Source organism: Zingiber officinale, chromosome 3A, assembly GCF_018446385.1.
Source record: "Zingiber officinale cultivar Zhangliang chromosome 3A, Zo_v1.1, whole genome shotgun sequence".
Taxonomy (NCBI): Eukaryota; Viridiplantae; Streptophyta; class Magnoliopsida; order Zingiberales; family Zingiberaceae; genus Zingiber; species Zingiber officinale.
The window spans coordinates 9,273,267-9,283,402 of NC_055990.1; positions in this window are offsets into that span (position 1 = coordinate 9,273,267).

The window sequence follows — 10,136 nt, forward strand, 5'->3', positions numbered from 1 at the left end:
AATAATAATAATAATATTATTATTATTATTATTATTATTATTATTTTATGTTTTTTTTACTTTACTTTTTCCTGTATATTTTTTTACGCTTTTATTAGTTTTTTTTATTTTTTTAATATTTTAATATTTTTTATATTATTTAAATTTGTATTTTTTAATTTTTTTCATTTTTAAATTTTTTATTTTTATTTATTTATTTTATTTTTAATTTTTTTATTTAAAATAAATAAAAAATTATAAATTTTTTTATAATTTTTAAATTTTTAAAAATATTATTTTTTTATTTTTAAAATTATTTAATTTTTAAATTTTTTTTTTATTTTTTTAAAATTATTTATTTTTAAACATTTTAAAAATTTTTAAACATTTTTTAATATTATTTTACGTTTTTATGTATTTTTTTATTTTTTAATATTTTAATATTTTTAATATTATTATATTTATATATTTTTTTAAAAAAAATTAATTTTTAATTATTTATTTTAAAAAAATGTAAAAAAATTTAAAATTTTATAATTTTTTAAAAAATTATTTAATTTTTTAAAATTTTTAAAATTTTATTTTTTAAAAAATTATTTATTTTTAAAAAATTTTAAATTTTAAAATTTTTTAAACATTTTTTAATTTTTTTTTACATTTTTAAATATTTTTTTACGTTTTTTCTCCTTTTTTTCATGTTTTTTCTTATCGGAGGGTATTTTTGGTAAAAAAAATTCGTTAACCCCGGAATCAAGAAAAATCTTAGTTTTCGGAGGTTTTCCGATTCCGGGCTGCATGACCCTTTTACTGACGTGTTGGGCATGGAACATTACTCGGGAATCATAGAATACCTAAACCAAACAAGGTTTTTATTGATAACCTTAGATGGATAACCAAGGTTATCAAGAATAACCTCGAACCAAACGCACCCTTAGAGGTTGTAAGAATTGATCATATTGTGGAACAATGTGTAGGGACTTATGCAGAGCTAGCAGAGTCACAAGAATCACCATCATTGATATCATCAACACCTGAGCCAGAGCTAGAAATTTCAGGTATCTCTCAGAGGAAATTACATCTACATGTTTAGAAATTTCAGGTATCTCTCAGCAAAGTAAGGTTAGTATATCTTGTGATCTTTTGAAAAATTTTATAGAGGTACCTATCATTGACTTTGTTGTTTGTGATTCAATTTTTATTTCTTATTCTGCTTATCTTAATATGGTTATGGCTGTATCTTATCTAATATATTTGTGGGAGATTTGTATTTTCTTTGCATGTGCAGATTTCACTTGGGCTAATATATTAGAAGCTCACACTGAACCGTCTTCGACCACCTGAAAGAACTTCAAAGAAGACAAAGATGGAGAGAGCAATACTTCATTTTATAATTCCTATATTGAAAGCTCCCTCCATAATAAGAGCCCTTGGTAGGAGGGTGTTGAAATATCTTCCCCCCCCCCCCCCCCCAAGATCACGATTTCGTTAAATCTAATGAGGTGGTCGAGCTAATGACCTTAAACAAGCGCTTCTTAGGAGGCAACCCAAGTTCATTTTCCTTGTTTTCTTTTATGTCTTTAGTTCTTTTTTTATAATAAAAATGTATCCTCTACTTATTTTTTGTTGTCAATCTTCTTTTATAGGACTCAAAGATTAGGAGGAGGGTAATTACATGATGGAGAAGTTAATGACATGAGCATTTTGCATGCATCATTTGGTAACTTCTCTTACTTTTTAATCTCCTACACATTGTTTTTAGTTTTCATTGGGACAATGAAAAGTTTAAGTCCCGGGCGATGCATTAGATGCATTTGGTTTAGTTTAGTTTTTGCATAATAATCATAATATTTTTTTTGTTTTTACTAGTTGCATCATTCATCACATCTGATTGTTTGTCCTTATTGTAAAATACTAACACGTTTATTTTAGATTTTATGTGGTTTATATGTTACTTATGGTGCTAGTATGTTTAGTGATCTATCTTTTTCTATTTATGATAACATGAAGTGAGCAATGTTTTACTATAAGAGTTTAAGTATTGGTCTCGTTTTAGGACCTCTATACACTATATCTATTTTTGATGGTTGATAACTCTAAAATGGTCATGATTCATAGAATTGGACTAGTACTTGTGCTTCTATGGTGACCTCTCAACTACATTTTGGTTATTGGATAAACTCAGATCATGTAAGATCATTTGGAAAAATAAATCCCAAAAAAATGGAAGTTTGTTTAAGTTTGATACTTTGCAAACATTAAAAAAAAAGAAAAAAAAAAGGATTAAAAAATAGTTATCGTGAGTGGAAACTAGTAATTCACCCCTTTAAGACCGAGTTAGGTTACTGGGGAAATGAATATTATGTTTCTCTTGATACTGAGTATTCCTTTGAGACTTTGTGTAGATGATGCATAGCATTTTTGTGGAGAATGAACCTTGCATGTGGCAGGTATGTGCCTATCGCCGGAAGCATAAAAACCACAATTTTATGACGACTTGACTAGACTTAGGGATTGAAACTTGATAAATTTAGGCAACTTTTGCACTGAGCACGGAGGACTACTATTTAGGTCATATTCAAACTACTTTTGTATCTTGCTCACCAATGAAATCATTTGATAGGATTAGATTGACTTGCTAGAGATTATGATGCACTATTTAACCACATGAATCTAGATTGCAGGTTTTGCTTGAGGACAAACAAAGGTTTAAGTCTGGAGGTGTGATGTGCGTAGATTATATACACTTTTATGCATACTTTGCCGCCCATCTACTTGTATTTTATTAGGATAATCTATGTTTATTGCACTCTATTTCATTATAATGTCATACTTCCATCATATTTTGTTCGGAGATCTACTCTTTGCTTGTTTTGATTGATAGGATGTGATTTGGAGCAAAAACGGAGTTTAAATGAAGTCTAGAGCTTCAAGATTGACACGAGCATGCAAAACTAAGTTTTCTTCATGTTTTGGCCATGTGGCACCCACACGGTTGTGTCAAGGCCGTGTGGGGGGCGTGTTGAGGCTGTGTGAATGCCACACAGCCGTGTATAGGCTGTGTGGAATTTTCAGCACTGTAGACCAAAAGTAAAATGGACATAACTTTGTGCTCGGTTAGATTTTTTTGCTGTTCTTTATACCACTTTGTAGATAGCTTCAAGATCTACAACTTTAATGAAGACTTCAACTGAATAAAATATCATCTTAGTAGTCTAAAAGGCATTGTAATGAAACATAATGATTCAGGGTCAAGACAAGGGGTGTGCAAGGGCCAAGACAAGGGGTGTGCAAGGGCCATGCAAGGGGGTGTGAGCTCCACAGGGTCGTGTGAGCCACATGTGCCATGGCCGTGTGAACCACATGGCCATGTAATATTTCCAGAGGAGAAGAATGACATGACCGTGTGAATCCACACAGTCGTGTAACCTTGACAGAGCAGGAGAAGAACATGGTCGTGTAGGCCATAAAGTGTTGAAGCAGTACACGGCCGTGTGAATCTACACGACCGTGTCACCTTGGCAGAGAGGGGAGCAGGGCAGGCTATGTGAGCCTTACATGACCGTGTCTCGGGGCAATGCAGTGGCCAAACCCCGCTCTATATAAGGGTGTCTTCCACCATTTGAAGGGGGATCTTTTCCCCTTTGGGAGAGAGCAAGATTTGGGTGATTCTTCTCCATCTTAGAGGGATTTTCTGGCGATTCAAGGGCAGATCTTCTACAAATCAACTTCAGAATCAAGGATTGGATCTGAAGACCGTTCTTCGTCGTAGATATGCTTTTCTTTCTTCCTATCTCTTCTTGGATTTGGGATCAAGAATGCTTGTAATCTTTGTCTCTTCGGATTTCTTTCATTGTTTAATGGATTAGATCTCTTTGTTCTAGGATGGAGGGAGTATTTGTAAGATGATTTGATGTAAAACCCTTATGGATTTGCCAATTTCCTATTTCTATGATTTTGTCCTGTTTGTATTTCTTTGATCTTGTGTGGATTATTGTGATTTGGACATAATTCTCATACTTGATTGAATGTTTGAATATCTTGTGGATCTTGTAGAGATTGTTTCTCATTCGATTTTTTGAGGGACATTCGTGACAGGAACAAGCCCATGTAAGGACGTTTGAGGGATGATATTGAGGGTGAAATAGGGTTATTCAAGGAGGTAGGATAGATTGTGTGCATTAATCTTTTGTATCTTGATGAGGTTGAGAAGCAATGAATTCCTATGTTGATTATCCAAGGGGCGCACATGACAGGCAAGCCTGTGTAAGGACATCATAGGATTCATACCTAATTGGTTACATTAGATATAGATTATAGTCCTAGGCTGGTTGTCTATTACAAGAGGGAACTGACAAACTTCTACAAATGATGGACAATTGAAAAATAAGATTTGGTAGATCATGTACATTGAATAACCTTACAAAGAATCTGAAATTCCTAGAACATACCTTTATCATAGCCCTTATTCTTGTTTCTTATTCTTTAGTTTCTATGTTTTACTTTGCATAGTTATACTTTGCTTTTGTCAATCCATTGATTAGTTGCTTAGCTAACTCGCGTTGAGACATCTTTAGTGGTTATTTTAGTCTCTGTGGATACAATATTTTTTATTATTACTTACGACATTTCCATACACTTGTGGATCGGTCAACACTACTTTCCAGTGCAACAGTTCTAAGTTACTAATATATCTACCTAACATCTCCATTATAAATGCTATATTTAGTCATGTATAATCCTGTACATACATCAAACTTCCCACAATTGATACGCAAGGGAATTAGTCCATTTCTTTTATTTCAAGTTCAAGTCGTGGACATTATTGCAAACTTAATTTGTCACCTCTGTACACAGGTGTGTCTTCAGGTGTATAATTTTACATGCACCTTTTCAATATATGCTTGTCGTGAAAGTCCAAGAATGTCTCTTGAACAATCATGACATATTTGTATGCCTAAAATAAAGAATGCTTCAACAAGATCTTTCATTATAAAAATAGTGGATAGAAATAACTAGATTTTATGCAATAGATCCTTATTATTGCTTATAAGCAATATATCATCCATATATACAACAAGTATAACAAACATGCTCCCACTAAACTTGACATATATGTATTGATGAATAGTGTTTTCTCTAAATCTAAATAAGATGACCACTTGATCAAATTTTTGATACCACTAACGGGACTCCTATTTCAAACCATAAATGGACTTATTTAATCTACATATTAGGTGCTTTAAATCTTCAGACTTAAAGTTCTCTTGTTGCACCATATATATAGACTCCTTAATGTCTCCATTGAAGAATACAATCTTTATGTCCATTTAGCGTAACTCCAAATCAAAATGAGTTATAACTATCATGATTATCCTAAGAGTCTTTTATCGATATAAGGGAGAAAGTCTCATTATAATCAATATCTTCCTTCTAAGTGAATCCCTTGGCAACAAGATGAGCCATATATTTTTCAACATTGCCCCTTGAATCCTACTTAGATTTAAATATTCATTTACAACCAACGAGCTTCATACCTTTAGGAAATTCAACAGGTTCTCAAATGTCATTTTCTGTCATAGACTTGAACTCTTCTTACATGGAGTTAATCCACCTTTCAGGGCTAAAGCATTGTTTGACTTCATGGAAAGATGCAAGATGACTTTCTAACCCAATGTTAAACTCGTGCTCTTGGAGATAAACATAATCACGGGTAATGTGGATATCCTTTCCTCATGGATCGCCTCAAAGGTATTTGTGCTTAAGGTGGTTGAGATACTTACTCATCAATATTGGGCAATATCTCACTTTAAGTGGAAGGACCCTCCAATTGCATTGGAGAAGGCACGGTTATATCTTGATTCACTACTCTCACTGGATGTTTGATAATTAGCATTTTTATCTGATATTTTAGCTCTTATACTTAGCATGTTTCATCTTCACATATGCTTAATTTTGCATTTATATTATTTTTTATGAGTAGGAACCTATTTTGGACTTAATTATAAAGTTTTTACAATTATGGAGTTTAATCTTATATATATTTTTAATATGGTTTTGTAGGAAATCCAAAGAGCCATGGATTAGGATCGAGCCAGATCAAATTTGGCTTGATTTAGATGTCAAATGGGGAAGATCAAGCAGAATTTGTGTGAACCATTAATCTAGATCAAGAGAGATCTTACTCCTTCATTCAGATCTATACATCCTGTCCTTGATCCAGACGTGAAATGATATGGACCATTGGATCCAAGAAAGAAGGCAATTTGATCCGGACTACTCATCTCTTCATCAGCACGATTAAATGGCTAGATCTTCATCCATCTCCCTCACAAAGATCGGACCACCCAGATTTAAGGAGGAAAAAAAAACTTCATTTTTTCACGCGACGACACAATGCATGTGATCCCTTTCTTCTTCTCTTCAGCTAGGGCTTGCGACTTCCTGTGAGCGCCACCTTCTTCTTCTTCCTTTCTCCTCACCATAGGCCGACGGCTTTTCCCTTTTCCTTCACTGCCGCCAGCCGGCCATCCATAGTTCACTCCTCATCTTCTTGATTTTGAGCGGCGATGGCAGCTAGCACAAGTGGAGGGAGCAGCAAGCTTCGGCACGACCATCTTCACCTCGCCGGAGAGGGTTTCTCTAGTGTGGCCTCCACCTTCAGGAAACTTTCCAAAAGCTCTACCTACTGGGGTTCAGGTGGCAGAGCAAGAAGAAACAGTCGCATCATCTTAGTTGACGAAGCGTGCAGCAGATGTAGTGTGCTACTGTTCACCGGAGTTAGGTGTTCTTTCTCCTAGCCTTTCATGTGACGGTGAAGGGTAGTGTTTCGAATTGAAGTTGAACATTGATTGTGGTTTGGATTACTTAGTTTAATTATGTTTATTATTATGTCTGCAAATTTTGATTGAATTCTTATATTGAACTCAATTTTCTATGTTTAAATTGCACTAATCTTGCTTCATTTGTTTCATGTACATAAGGTGTTCGATGAAATGTCTCTTTAAGTAGTTAGGTTCAATTTAATGCATTTTACCTCCATAAAATATGTACCAAAAATATGCATGGATCAAATCAGGAGATCTAGGTACACAGGTCAAATATGGTATAAAATAAGTCTAGTTTATCCTATGGCATGGTATGACACTACCTTTATGATCATAAGTAATCTGGAGGGTATAAATATAAATGCAAAATATGAAACAATCAAAGCATTTACAAGTAATGGATAGTGACATACCGATGCAGATATAAAACATAAGCATTACTATTTGTTAAAAACTACTATGCATATCAAATGACAAATCTAAAAGATAAGTCAAGGTACCCGCCTCCAATAGAAAGGTCCAATCCCGTCCAAATCTGACATCGAGATGCTTGTCTCGCGTCAAAGTCCTGTGTCACCCATATTTATACAGTTTTATTTAGCTACAACTCAAATGAATAGCTAAATAAAATCCTTAAGAACAATTTAGGGAAAAACCCTAAATCATAAACCTCAACCTACCTAAATTAAATCCAATGGTTAATTAGGGTGAGTTACCTAATCCCCATTCAACCCATTAGATTAATGATCCAAACCTATATCAATTATACTAATCATGAAGTCTAGCTCATACCTAATTCAAACACATAAACAATATTCATTTCATTACCCTACTCCTTACCTCAATTCATAGTCGTTAAGGTTGCTGGAACAAGATGGTCATTGCTGCCGGTACCAAGAACAACCCCACAGCCAATTCTACTTCACCTTACAACCTTGATCGTTGATCCACAGTACACAACCCTACAGAACAGAACCTCACTGCTGGAATCAAATGGATCAAGAAGAAGATCAAGCAGTGGAGTTTACAGATCAAACAACAACCAAACTCACCTTGCTGTTACCTTACCGGAACCCCCTTACTCTGAAGAGGAGACAAAGCCTAGGGCACGAGAGATGAGACTAGGGCTCGGCTCCTTCGTGCAGAGGGTGAGGTTGCTTTGGTGCAAGGAAATGGTGGTCGATCGATGCCGGCGCTCGCAAAGTGGCGGAGCACTAGTGGCACGAGGCGGCTGTGAGAGACTATTGCTGCTCCTATCGCGGCTGCAACCTTCCTTGAGGCAGTGGCATCCAATCACTTTATGGTTGTCGGCACTAACGCTCGATGATCGGTGGTCAGTAGATCGGCGTTGGCACGATGGGATCTCCGCGGCACTGGAACGATGGGGCAGAGGAGGGGTTCCGGCAGTGGCGAGGAGGAAGAGAATCGACGCAAGGGGAAGGCTCAGCTCGAAGCTTTTGTACTGGAGGGGACGAGGAGGCGTCGCGACGATGGTTTGGGGAAGAAGGAAACCGTTGGGTTGCGTCGAGAGAGGGGAGGCTCGGCGCGATGAGGTTAGGGCACGGGGGTGGAAACGGAGGAAAAAAGAGAAAAAGCAAAAGAAAAAAAATATATATATAAAAAATTAAACATTTCCTCGTTTAAAATGGGGTAGCCTAAATAGGCTTTCCTGGAGCCCAATATTTGATCCCCTTAAACTCGTCATACGAGCTCCGAAAAATTTCCAGAAAATTTCTAAAAATTATGGAAAATTCCCTTATAGTTATTCGCCTTTTTTGGTATTTTACACAAATCCTAATCAATTGATAGCATCAATCAATTTTAATCAGTTCTGTCGTGACTTAAAGCTATTAATCGATTGGCAAAGTTGCCAATCGTTTGGTAGCTTCAATCGATTAACCTGATCAATTCCAATCACTTCTATGTCTAACCCTTTAATTAGAAATCTATTGATGCTTAGCACCAATCGATTGCTAGAAGTAGTTAAACTAGGTAATCGATTAAAAATTGATCCTTTGTTCGATCTTGTTATCCTAATTAATTGGCAAAATTCACCAATCGATTGGTGTCAACTGAACTAATTGGGTAATCAATTCCCATTGATTATGTTCAGAAAATTAGGTTTGTAATCAATTGTCCGACCAAGACAATAGATTTCACCATTGTAATTTGACCTAAAATTAGATCGAATGTAGCAATTTCCAATAAAGAAAATAGTGGTTCATCACTGTTCTTCGTGTTCTTCATGAAAAATGTGAAAAAACATGAAAACCCAAGCCTTTTCTAGGATTTCTTAACAGAAGTTCAATTATCAAATACTAGTAAAACCTTAATCTAGAATGAACAGAAAAGATCGACGACTATATTGATATGAAAATGATGAAATAGAGCCTATGGCTCTTATACTAATTGTAAGATCTTCTAAATCATAATTTTCATGAATTCTAAGAACCGACAAGAACTCGAAATAGGAAATACAACATGGATTTAGTTTCATCAAAGCATGGCATAATAAAATAAAAGCATAAACCCAAAGCGACAAGAAACCTGATTAAAGAGTCAAAGTCCTTGTCATTTAGTGTCATCTTAGAATCCAATGTCTGTGAGGAAGAAGAAGAAGCGGAAACAAACAAATAGAGATCTTCTTAGGGATTTGGGGTGACAACGCCACACAAACATTCATCAATGGGGAACGAGGGTTCTGATAAGATGCTCTAACTCAATGGGGACCTCTCTCTTATATAGGAATCCAATCTGTTATCAGCCCATAAATGATAACAAATTGGAATAAAATGTTTTGTACATTAACCCACATCCAATAGCCTGAAAACCTAATAAACCCTAGTTAAATCACTTTAATGGGTTCGATTTGTATTCATATATACAACTTACAGATAAGCCCACCTAAATAGATAATATCCAACAAGATGTATGTGAAGTAGTTTACTTCATTATATTTACTTTTGCATATTGATATTCTTATTGTGTTTGTCAAAAATAGATTGTATGAGGCTTCTCAATCTTCAAAAGATATTCAAGAAGGAGAAAATGTAGAGGTGGTAGTGTTGGAATTTTCGGGCCACAAAAATCACTTTTTTCGTTGCGGAAACCCTGAAATTCCCATGCCACCGGATCCGTGCTAAGATTAAAATTTCGTAAAAACTTTCACATACGAGTTTTCTAAGCCTAGATCTACTTTAGATCTACAAGATAAGAATTTACCCTTGATGCGAAGCCCTTCACTTAATCCCGCTCGTCCAAGGTTCACCGGATCTCGAGAGTATCAAAGTAGATACTCCTCTATGTGTATCCACACAAGCAAGAGAAGGAGAA